A 10039-nucleotide genomic window follows, 5' to 3' on the forward strand; every position below is an offset into this window, starting at 1 on the left:
AGTGAATGTAAGACAGAATGATAGTGCATGTGAATAAGAATAGTTGTATGTGTGAGAGAGTTTGATGGTGTGTGTGTGAGAGTATGATAGTGTGTGTGAGAGAGTTTGATTGATACGGAAACGAGTTTGATTGAAACGGAAGTAATATTAAATTCTCAGTACCTGATTGGTGGAAGACGCGGGATTTCACAGACATGTCCCGCCTTCCTCATTATTACTGATAGGAGAGGATAGTGGACCGAGAGAGAATCAATGGAGCATCGGCCTGTTAACATTTTAAACTTTTCCACCGCTGCCACATCCATGTCAGAAATGTGGATTTAAACCCGACAGCCCGACAGGAGTCTAAACGCGGCCGCGGAGGAAGAGATGCGGTGAAGCTTTATATCCGAACCATCAGCCGAGTGCTGCGAGCTCCATATCAGCCTCAACCACAGAGAACAGAGGCTCCAGAGTCAGGGAACAGGTGAGTTCACTACATCATTCACCTCTTCATTTAGCTTCTGATAGAGTCGGGTTTAGATTGGGATATTTAATAAATATTCGTCTTTGTAAGGGACCGTCTGCAAATTACACGTTTTAAACGTTTTAGTAATGCCAAACTAAGTAAGTGAGTTCTCATAAAGCAAATTTATAAGAAACTTTGTTTTGGAAGCTTTCTTAAAGAACAATAAATAAAATTACTTTATCGTTTTAATGGCTATAGTTGCTCCACATTAATGTGTCACTACATTCGAGTCGAATTACATGGAACTTTTGGACTCTTCCCTATGTAGGTCTTAATAAGTAAAATAAAATATAGATTCATTTTGTATACACAATCATAAACAAGCTGCTGCACATGGAAAGCTACAGACTTACAGTCTAACATTTCAAAATCTGTCTCAGTGCTCATTCTAACTTAGTCACTTGTACTATTAAAGTTTGTTATCTTTCTTTTATTACAGAAAATGTAATTCATTATAGATTGAGACCAAGCTCTCTTGAGTAACTGTTCTCTAAATATTTGATTGGGTGAATTGCTATAGACTGGTTTTGAAACTAAATTAAATTTTTGTGATTTCAGTATTGAACTTTTGATGGCATGAGGAAACAAACTGGTTTCACCAAAGTTGCACGAGGGCCAGAAACTAAATGGCTTCATGATTGACAATACATTTACATCAAAGGCAGTGTACATTAGACAATGACACATTTACGGTAAGTTATTTAAAAATAATGTAAGCAGTATGTTTATATTGCATATTATTAATAATAATAAGTAATTTGTAGCATTTAGATTTCATGGTTTGGCAATAGGCTAACCCCCAACATTTTCTAAATGCATTGTGTGTGTGTGTTTGTTTTGTTTGTTTTGTTTGTCACCACAGATTTAGAGGACAGTGGTGTGGAGGTTGACACGACAACAGCATCTAGTGACCACAGAAGTACCACACCAGTCATTGTATGACTACAAGGACTAAGGATACCTTAATCCACCTGAGTGACAGATTATTTGCTGTTGAGACTGTTCTGAAATATTTGGTTTCTGCATGCAACAATAAATAAGAAACATTTGTTTGCTTGGGACAAGATCTTTGTTAACCAGTATAATAGTGATTTCCTTACCTGTCCATAACTTGATAATAAATATCTAAATATTATATGGGGTGTCCTCGTTTTTTTTTTTTTTTTTTTTTTTTTTTTTTTTTTTTTTTTTTTTTTTTTTTTTTTTTTTTTACATTACTGCATTGTTTCATTTATCAGAAATACATTATGACGTTTTAATTACTACCACAAATAACTCTAATAACCATAGCTAATTTGGAATTTGAACATTGTAAATTCTTTGGCCAGTTGCACACCCGTGATGGAAGGCATGTCCATTTGGGTCCAGCACCTGCAGCGCATGCCAGCGCTGTTTTCTGATGTTGCAAGACTGTTGTCCTCCTAGCACGTACCTTTCATCTGCATTTGGGGTGATTTGAAGAATCTTATTAACAATGTCAGCCAAAGTCGCAGACATTGCTGTATGCTCTCTCTCTCACACACACACACACGTCAGTTAACCAATTTGAAGTTGCTATTTGTGCCTGTATAATTTCCTCCTGATGATTCCAAAGCATACAGCTATTCTTTAGCAACGAATTTCAAGAGACAAACCGAAGGTAATTTGTTTATGTAGGATGACCAGTTCTGATTGTTGGAGGTACTCTTGGAGAAAATATATCCCTATGTCTAATTTCTACTGATCTTGAGTTTTCCTATAAATTTTTTAGGGAACAAAAACATGCATAATGTGCCTCCAGTGCACCCAAACTTCATTGACTGTCACCTCCTTCTAACTGCGGGCTAATTAAAAGAAAGTAAAAAGTTGTCAGTGTTTATCCATTAAGCTCACAAAATAATATTTCCAGAATCATGCTGGTATGTCCCATGCTGTCAGTTTTCCTTTCAATGTTCTAAATGCATCTCATTGTGATGGACAAAAATAGTAAAACATGTCCTCCTCATTACCATGTATTTCCACAAACCAAAGTGACCTTGTAAAAAATTTAGAAAGTAGAAATATCATGGCTAGTTCAACAAAGCTCAACAAAAGTGTAGTCATTGTTAAAAGGTCTGCTGCCAGATTTAAATGTTTTTTGTAGATCAATTTATGTGCAGGCTCTGTTCTTACAGCTGTAAGCCAATCTGACTTCCTGTCCTCCTTCCTGGCCTCCTTTTAACACCTTGATGGTGTGTGAGAGAGTATGATGGTGTGTGTGAGAGAGTATGATGGTGTGTGTGAGAGAGTATGATGGTGTGTGTGAGAGAGTATGATAGTGTGTGTGTGAGAGAGTATGATAGTGTGTGTGAGAGATTATGATGGTGTGTGTGAGAGAGTATGATGGTGTGTGTGAGAGAGTATGATGGTGTGTGTGAGAGAGTATGATGGTGTGTGTGAGAGAGTATGATAGTGTGTGTGAGAGAGTATGATGGTGTGTGTGAGAGAGTATGATAGTGTGTGTGAGAGAGTATGATGGTGTGTGTGAGAGAGTATGATAGTGTGTGTGAGAGAGTATGATGGTGTGTGAGAGAGTATGATGGTGTGTGTGAGAGAGTATGATGGTGTGTGTGAGAGAGTATGATAGTGTGTGTGAGAGAGTATGATAGTGTGTGTGAGAGATTTCATCTCAGAATTATGGCCTACACGGCCTCTCATATAGTCCGGTCATCCTGCCCTAGCAGAGACGTGTCTGCTGCAGGCACTGCCAATTATGCCCGCTAGATGTCGAGCTGCCGACCAGTGGCAATGCCGAGTTTTACTGCTGGGGGATCCCTGATTGCAGTTGAGGTGGGTATATTGCTGCTCACGCCTCCTCCGACCCACGTGCATCCCTTAGCAGGAACAGTTTTTCACCTATGCATTCTGCACAGGCGTCTATCTATCTGCCACTCGGGGTCCTTACACAGCGTTTGAAGACCCCACCCACGTAGTCTGGACATCCCGCCCTAGCAGAGAAGTGACTGCTGCAGGTACTGCCAATTATGCCCGCTAGACGGGTGGCAACGCCGAGTTTCGAGCCGAGGTGTTCAAAATCTCGGTGCTGGTGTGACAGCGGAATATTCCGCTGTGCCACCTGGGTGCCCTAGCTGCTTTAAATTAAAAGTTTAGGTTATACATCCTTATTTTCATTGAGTGGTTGGATATTTGCAGTTGTAAGTGTAGTGATGAGTATTTTACTTATGCAATGGTATAGGTTTGTACTAAACTGTGCATTATTAATTTTAATCTATGAATTTAATAGAAAAAATTATGGCATGGCTCTTGTCATTCTGGTTTGTCTTGTACTTCCTAGTGGTAGACTTTGATGCCACCTGCTTTTGTGCTGCTATAAAACAATAATACATTAATGCTGTTGTACTTAGCATCTGTAAAGACCTTTCTTAACTTAATAATGTTTATTGTTCAGCTTGGTTAATTAACTTATTAGAAAATGCTTCATAAACACATTTTAATTCATGAGACTTTGGTGTGGTTTCTATTCATGGGGGTCCTAATACCCTCACAATACACATTAATCCAACTAAAAGTGCTCACATTGTGGGCCTAATTGGATTTGGATATTCTCATTCAGCTGTGAAAAGTGAATAGAAAACATGACAGTAGGAGGGAATTAGAGGACAGAGAAAAGAATCGACTCAGCTGTATAGCCAGGCCACGGAGGAATTCTGGAAAAAGTGCTGGAAATAAGTTTCCACTTTGTCATTATGGTTAAATAAGTTTTGTATACTGGCTTAAAATGTCATTTATATACATCGATCAGGCATAACATTATGACCACCTTCCTAATATTGTGTTGCTCCCTCTTTTGCTTTCAAAACATCCCTGACCCATCGAGGCATGGACCAACATCTGGCACCAAGATGTTACCAGCAGATCCTTTTACTCCTGTAAGTTGTGAGGTGGGGCCTCCATGGATCGGACTTGTTTGTCCAGCACATCCCACAGATGCTCGAATGGATTGAGATCTGGGGAATTTAGAGGCCAAGTCAACACCTCAAACTCATTGTTGTGCTCCTCAAACCATTCCTGAACCATTTTTGTTTTGTGGCATGGCGCATTATCCTGCTGAAAGAGGCCACAGCCATCAGGGAATACCGCTTCCATGAAAGGGTGTACATGGTCTGCAACAATGCTTAGGTAGGTTGTACGTGTCAAAGTAACATCCACATGGATGGCAGGACCCAAGGTTTCCCAGCAGAACATTGCCCAAAGCATTACACTGCCTCTGCCGGCTTGTCTTCTTCCCATAGTACACCCTGGTGACATGTGTTCTCCAGGTAAGCGACGCACACGCACCCGGCCATCCATGTGTTGTAAAAGAAAACGTGATTCATTAGACCAGGCCACCTTCTTCCATTGCTCCGTGATCCAGTTCCAATGCTCACGTTCCAACTGTTGGCGCTTTCGAAGGTGGACAAGGGTCAGCATGGGCACCCTGACTTGTCTGCGGCTATGCAGCTCCACACCCTTTTGGGGCTGCAGGTAGCAATTTGAGCTACAGTAGCTCGTCTGTTGGATCGGACCACACGGGCCAGGCTTTGTTCCCCACGTGCATCAACGAGCCTTGGCCGCCCATGACCCTGTCGCAGGTTTACCCCTGTTCCATCCTTGGACCACTTTTGATAGATACTGACCACTGCAGACCAAGAACACCCCACAAGAGCTGCAGTTTTGGAGATGCTCTGACCCAGTCGTCTAGCCTTCCCAATTTGGCCCTTGTCAAACTCGCTCAAATCCTCACGCTTGTCCATTTTTCCTGCTTCTAACACATCAACTTTGAGGATAAAATGTTCTCTTGCTGCTTAATATATCTCACCCACTAACTAGTGCCGTGATGAAGAGATAATCAGTGTTACAGTGGGGCCAAAAAGTATTTAGTTAGCCACTGATTGTGCAAGTTCTCCTACTTAGAAAGATGAGAGAGGTCTGTAATTTTCATCATAGGTACACTTCAACTATGAGAGACAAAATGAGAAAAGAAATCCAGGAAATCACACTGTAGGATTTTTAACGAATTTATTTGTAAATTATGGTGGAAAATAAGTATTTGGTCACCCACAAACAAGCAAGATTTCTGGCTCTCACAGACCTGTAACTTCTTCTTTAAGAAGCTCTTCTGTCCTCTACTCATTACCTGTATTAATGGCACCTGTTTGACCTCGTTATCTGTATAAAAGACACCTGTCCACAGCCTCAGTCAGTCAGACTCCAAACTCAACCATGGCCAAGACCAAAGAGCTGTCGAAGGACACCAGGAAGAAAATTATAGACCTGCACCAGGCTGGGAAGAGTGAATCTACAATAGGCAAGCAGGTTGGTGTGAATAAATCAACTGTGGGAGCAATTGTAAGAAAATGGAAGACATACAAGACTATTGATAATCTCCCTCGATCTGGGGCCCCACGCAAGATCTCATCCCGTGGGGTCAAAATGATCATGAGAACGGTGAGCAAAAATCCCAGAACTACACGGAGGGACCTGATGAATGACCTGCAAAGAGCTGGGACCAAAGTAACAAAGGCTACCATCAGTAACACACTACGCCGAGAGGGACTCAAATCCTGCAGTGCCAGGCGTGTCCCCCTGCTTAAGCCAGTACATGTCCAGGCCCATCTGAAGTTTGCCAGAGAGCATATGGATGATCCAGAAGAGGATTGGGAGAATATCATGTGGTCAGATGAAACCAAAATGGAACTTTTTGGTAAAAACTCAACTCGTCGTGTTTGGAGGAAAAAGAATGCTGAGTTGCATCCCAAGAACACCAAACCTACTGTGAAGCATGGGGTTGGAAGCATCATGCTTTGGGGCTGTTTTTCTGCAAAGGGGACAGGACGACTGATCCGTGTTAAAGGAAAAATTTACGGGACCATGTATCGTGAGATTTTAAGCCAAAACCTCCTTCCATCAGTGAGAGCATTGAAGATGGAACGTGGCTGGGTCTTCCAGCATGACAATGATCCCAAACCCACCGCTCTGGCAACGAAGGAGTGGCTCCGTAAAAAGCATTTCAAAGTCCTGGAGTGGCCTAGCCAGTCTCCAGACCTCAACCCCATAGAAAATTTGTAGAGGGAGTTGAAAGTCCGTGTTGCCCAGCGACAGCCCCAAAGCATCACTGCTCTAGAGGAGATCTGCATGGAGGAATGGGCCAAAATACCAGCCACAGTGTGTGCAAACCTGGTGAAGACTTACAGGAAACGTTTTACCTCTGTCATTGCCAACAAAGGTTATGTTACAAAGTATTGAGTTGAAATTTTGTTATTGACCAAATACTTATTTTCCACCATAATTTACAAATAAATTCTTTAAAAATCCTACAATGTGATTTCCTGGTTTTTTCTTTCTTTCTCATTTTGTCTCTCATAGTGGAAGTGTACCTATGATGAAAATTACAGACCTCTCTCATCTTTCTAAGTAGGAGAACTTGCACAATCAGTGGCTGACTAAATACTTTTTGGCCCCACTGTATTTACTTCACCTGTCAGTGGTCATAATGTTATGTCTGGTCGGTGTACATTTAAAGTCAAACCACGACACAATGTCAAAGGGTCTGAATATTTTCTAAACCCACCAGTAGTGTGAATATGGTGTCTCATTTTTGTAGTGAGGTTTCTATCTATAAAGTCAAGTGTACGGTATAATTAAACTTTTTTAATATTACAGATCTATATTTACTGACTACATTATTAAAAACAATATACTAATACCAGTGAGAAGCCTCCTACTCTCTTTCTTACTCTTACATTAGCCTAATTTCTTTCTGGCATGGACTCCACAAGATATTAAAAACGTTCCTTTGAGGTTTTGCATAATTGCGTCACATGATTGCAGATTTGTCGGCTGTCAGCAGCAAATCCATTGCCTGTTTTTCCATATTCTAAAAGTGCTCTACTAAATTCAGATTTGTTCACTAGGTAGGTCACTGGGTAACAGTGAGTCTATTGTCATATTTTAAATGACGTTTGTTCTATCATTAAATGATTCAAGGAATCTGGAGGAATTTCACTGTGTAAAGGGCAAGAGTGCAAGCCAAAGCTGAATACCCATGATCTCCAATCCCTCGGACGATATTGCATCAAGAACCGCCATTCATCAATAGCCGACTTAAACCACAAGGGCAAGGGATTACTGTAGCAAACCTTTGTCAAGCATGATACAATACTATATGAAGTTACATTCACATATACCACAGAAAATGTAGTGTGCAAAAAAGAGCCTTATGTTAACCATGTCCAGAAGCAGCGTTGACTTCTCTGGGCTTAGAGGTGAATCAGATGGACCATCACAAAGTGGAAACGTGTATTGTGGTCAGATGAATCAGCATTCCAGGTCTCTTTTGGAAGAAATGGACCAAATATGAAAAAGGACAATCCAGACTGTTATCAGCAACAAGTCCAAAAGCCAGGGTCTGTCATGGTATGTGTTTGTGTCAGTGTCCTTGACAAAGATAATTTACACTTTTGTGATGGCAGCATTAATGCAGAAAAGTACATTGAGATCTTAGAGCAACATATGCTGCCTTCAAGACGTCATCTTTTCCAGGGACATCCATGCATTTTTCAACAAGACGATGCAAAACCACATGCTGCACACATTACAAAGGCATGGCTGCAGATGAGTATGGGTACTGGATTGGCCTGGCTGTGTGTGAAGAATTTTAAAACAAAATGTGACAACCAGACCCCAGTCCTGTTGCACACTTTAAAACGTGTTTGTTTCAATTAATTTGAATTGAAAAGTTACTTTTAAACCACCACCATATCATTAATACAGTTTATAATGATCCACCTTGCAATGTACAGAAGTCAAAGACCTGCTAGTAATTTCCTGGTTCTAGATTTCAGATGTCTTGTGGAGTCCTGCCTTAGTAGCTGTTTAGGCAGCATATTAGCTGGTAATGATGTGAGGAATCTATGTTTCATTCTTTATGAAGTGCACCATGCCTCTTCATTGGCTTGTCTTCTTGTTCACTTGTGCCTCACTTATGCTAGTTTGTGTTAGTTTGACAAAATACTATATGCATAGATCACACACGTTAGTAAATGTGGGGAGTTTTATTTAGTTTATTCAATAATATAGAATATAGATTCAGTATATATATTTACAGGCTGGACAGCTTCAAAACATCTACACAAGGTTATTTCTATAGACTTCATACAACAAGGCATTCAAATAACAACCTAAGGTATGCGTACACCTGACCATGAGCTTGTTAATCATTCCATTGCAAAACCATTTTTATACAGTAGATTAACATTAATACAGTATATAGCTATAATACCCTTCTTTTTAGGACAGCTTATCATAAGCTTGGCAAAAGAGCATGTGAGAGGTCAGACACTTATATTGGTTGAAAAGGCCTGACTTAAAATTGATCCAATTTATCCCAAAGGTAAACAGTAGGGGGTTAAGGTCAGGACTTAGTTCAGGCCACCAGAGTTTCTCCAAAGCAAACTACTCAAACTAATCCTTCATGTTTGTAGTATGAGTGTCTCGGGTGTAGCAGTGATGGAATTTTTAAACACCTCAGTGTCAATGCTGAGATAGAAATAGAGATCCAATGGATGATTAATATACACTGTGCAAAAAAATGAAATAGCCATAGTATCTAACTCTATACCTACAACAAGTGCTAATAAATAGGGCAGTAATTGCGTCATGATTCCTCTCCACTAATGCTGATCCCCGCTCTGATTGAGGATTGAGGAAAATGAAGTTAACCCACACCCCCTCTGACTTGTGGGCAGCAACCGTATGCATTTTGTCACTTACACTTTGACGATTGCAATGCGGATCAGCACTATGTACAGAGAGACACACCCTGACAGCACTCTTTTTCCCTTCTCTTGTGCAAGCGCCATCAATCAGCCAGCAGATGTCGTAATTGCATTAGTTATGAGAGAGTCCCTATCCGGCCCCTATCTGAACAACAGGCCAATCATTGTTCATGTGGCTGCTCAGCCCAGCCAGCAGGCAGTAAAATGCATCTCAGGCAGAGCTGAGATTCGATACGATGTATTCGAGATCCCAGCTCTGGTGTTTCACCGCTGCGCCACCTGAGCGGCAAATAGGGCAGTAATTTAAAGTAGTATTTAAAAATCCCAACAACACTCCTGTACCTGATACACATAGCAGAAGGATTTATATAAGTCTGGTGGTCTTAATGTTTTGCCGTAATGATGTATTTGTTACGAGAGTCTGAGTCATTAGGTAAGTAAATGAGTAAAAGACTAGGTAAGATGTTGGGTTGGTGAATACTTTATTTTTATTGAGCAAGTAAGTGAATGTGTAAGTGAATAAAATAATACATGAGTGGGTAAAGGATTAAGTTATAAGGGTATTACTCACTCACTCACTTTCTTAACCATTGATCCAATCAGGGTTATGGTGGTGGGGGTGCTGGAGCCTATCCCAGCTTTTCGATGGGCGCAAGGCACACAGTAACACCCTGGATGGGGTGCCAGTCCATCGCAGGGCAGATACACATACACATACCCATACCTATTCAGTGTC

At 40.9% G+C, this 10039-nt stretch overlaps 1 long non-coding RNA gene across 1 annotated transcript; it reads left to right on the plus strand.

Annotated features, from left to right (window-relative positions):
• Window positions 1-1068: 1068 nt before the first annotated feature.
• Window positions 1069-1643, plus strand: LOC134333762 (uncharacterized). The gene is made up of 2 exons (XR_010015411.1): window positions 1069-1200; window positions 1371-1643. It is a non-coding gene; the product is annotated as an uncharacterized LOC134333762 (long non-coding RNA).
• Window positions 1644-10039: the final 8396 nt, after the last annotated feature.

Source organism: Trichomycterus rosablanca, chromosome 19 (genome assembly GCF_030014385.1).
Source record: "Trichomycterus rosablanca isolate fTriRos1 chromosome 19, fTriRos1.hap1, whole genome shotgun sequence".
Lineage (NCBI taxonomy): Eukaryota > Metazoa > Chordata > Actinopteri > Siluriformes > Trichomycteridae > Trichomycterus > Trichomycterus rosablanca.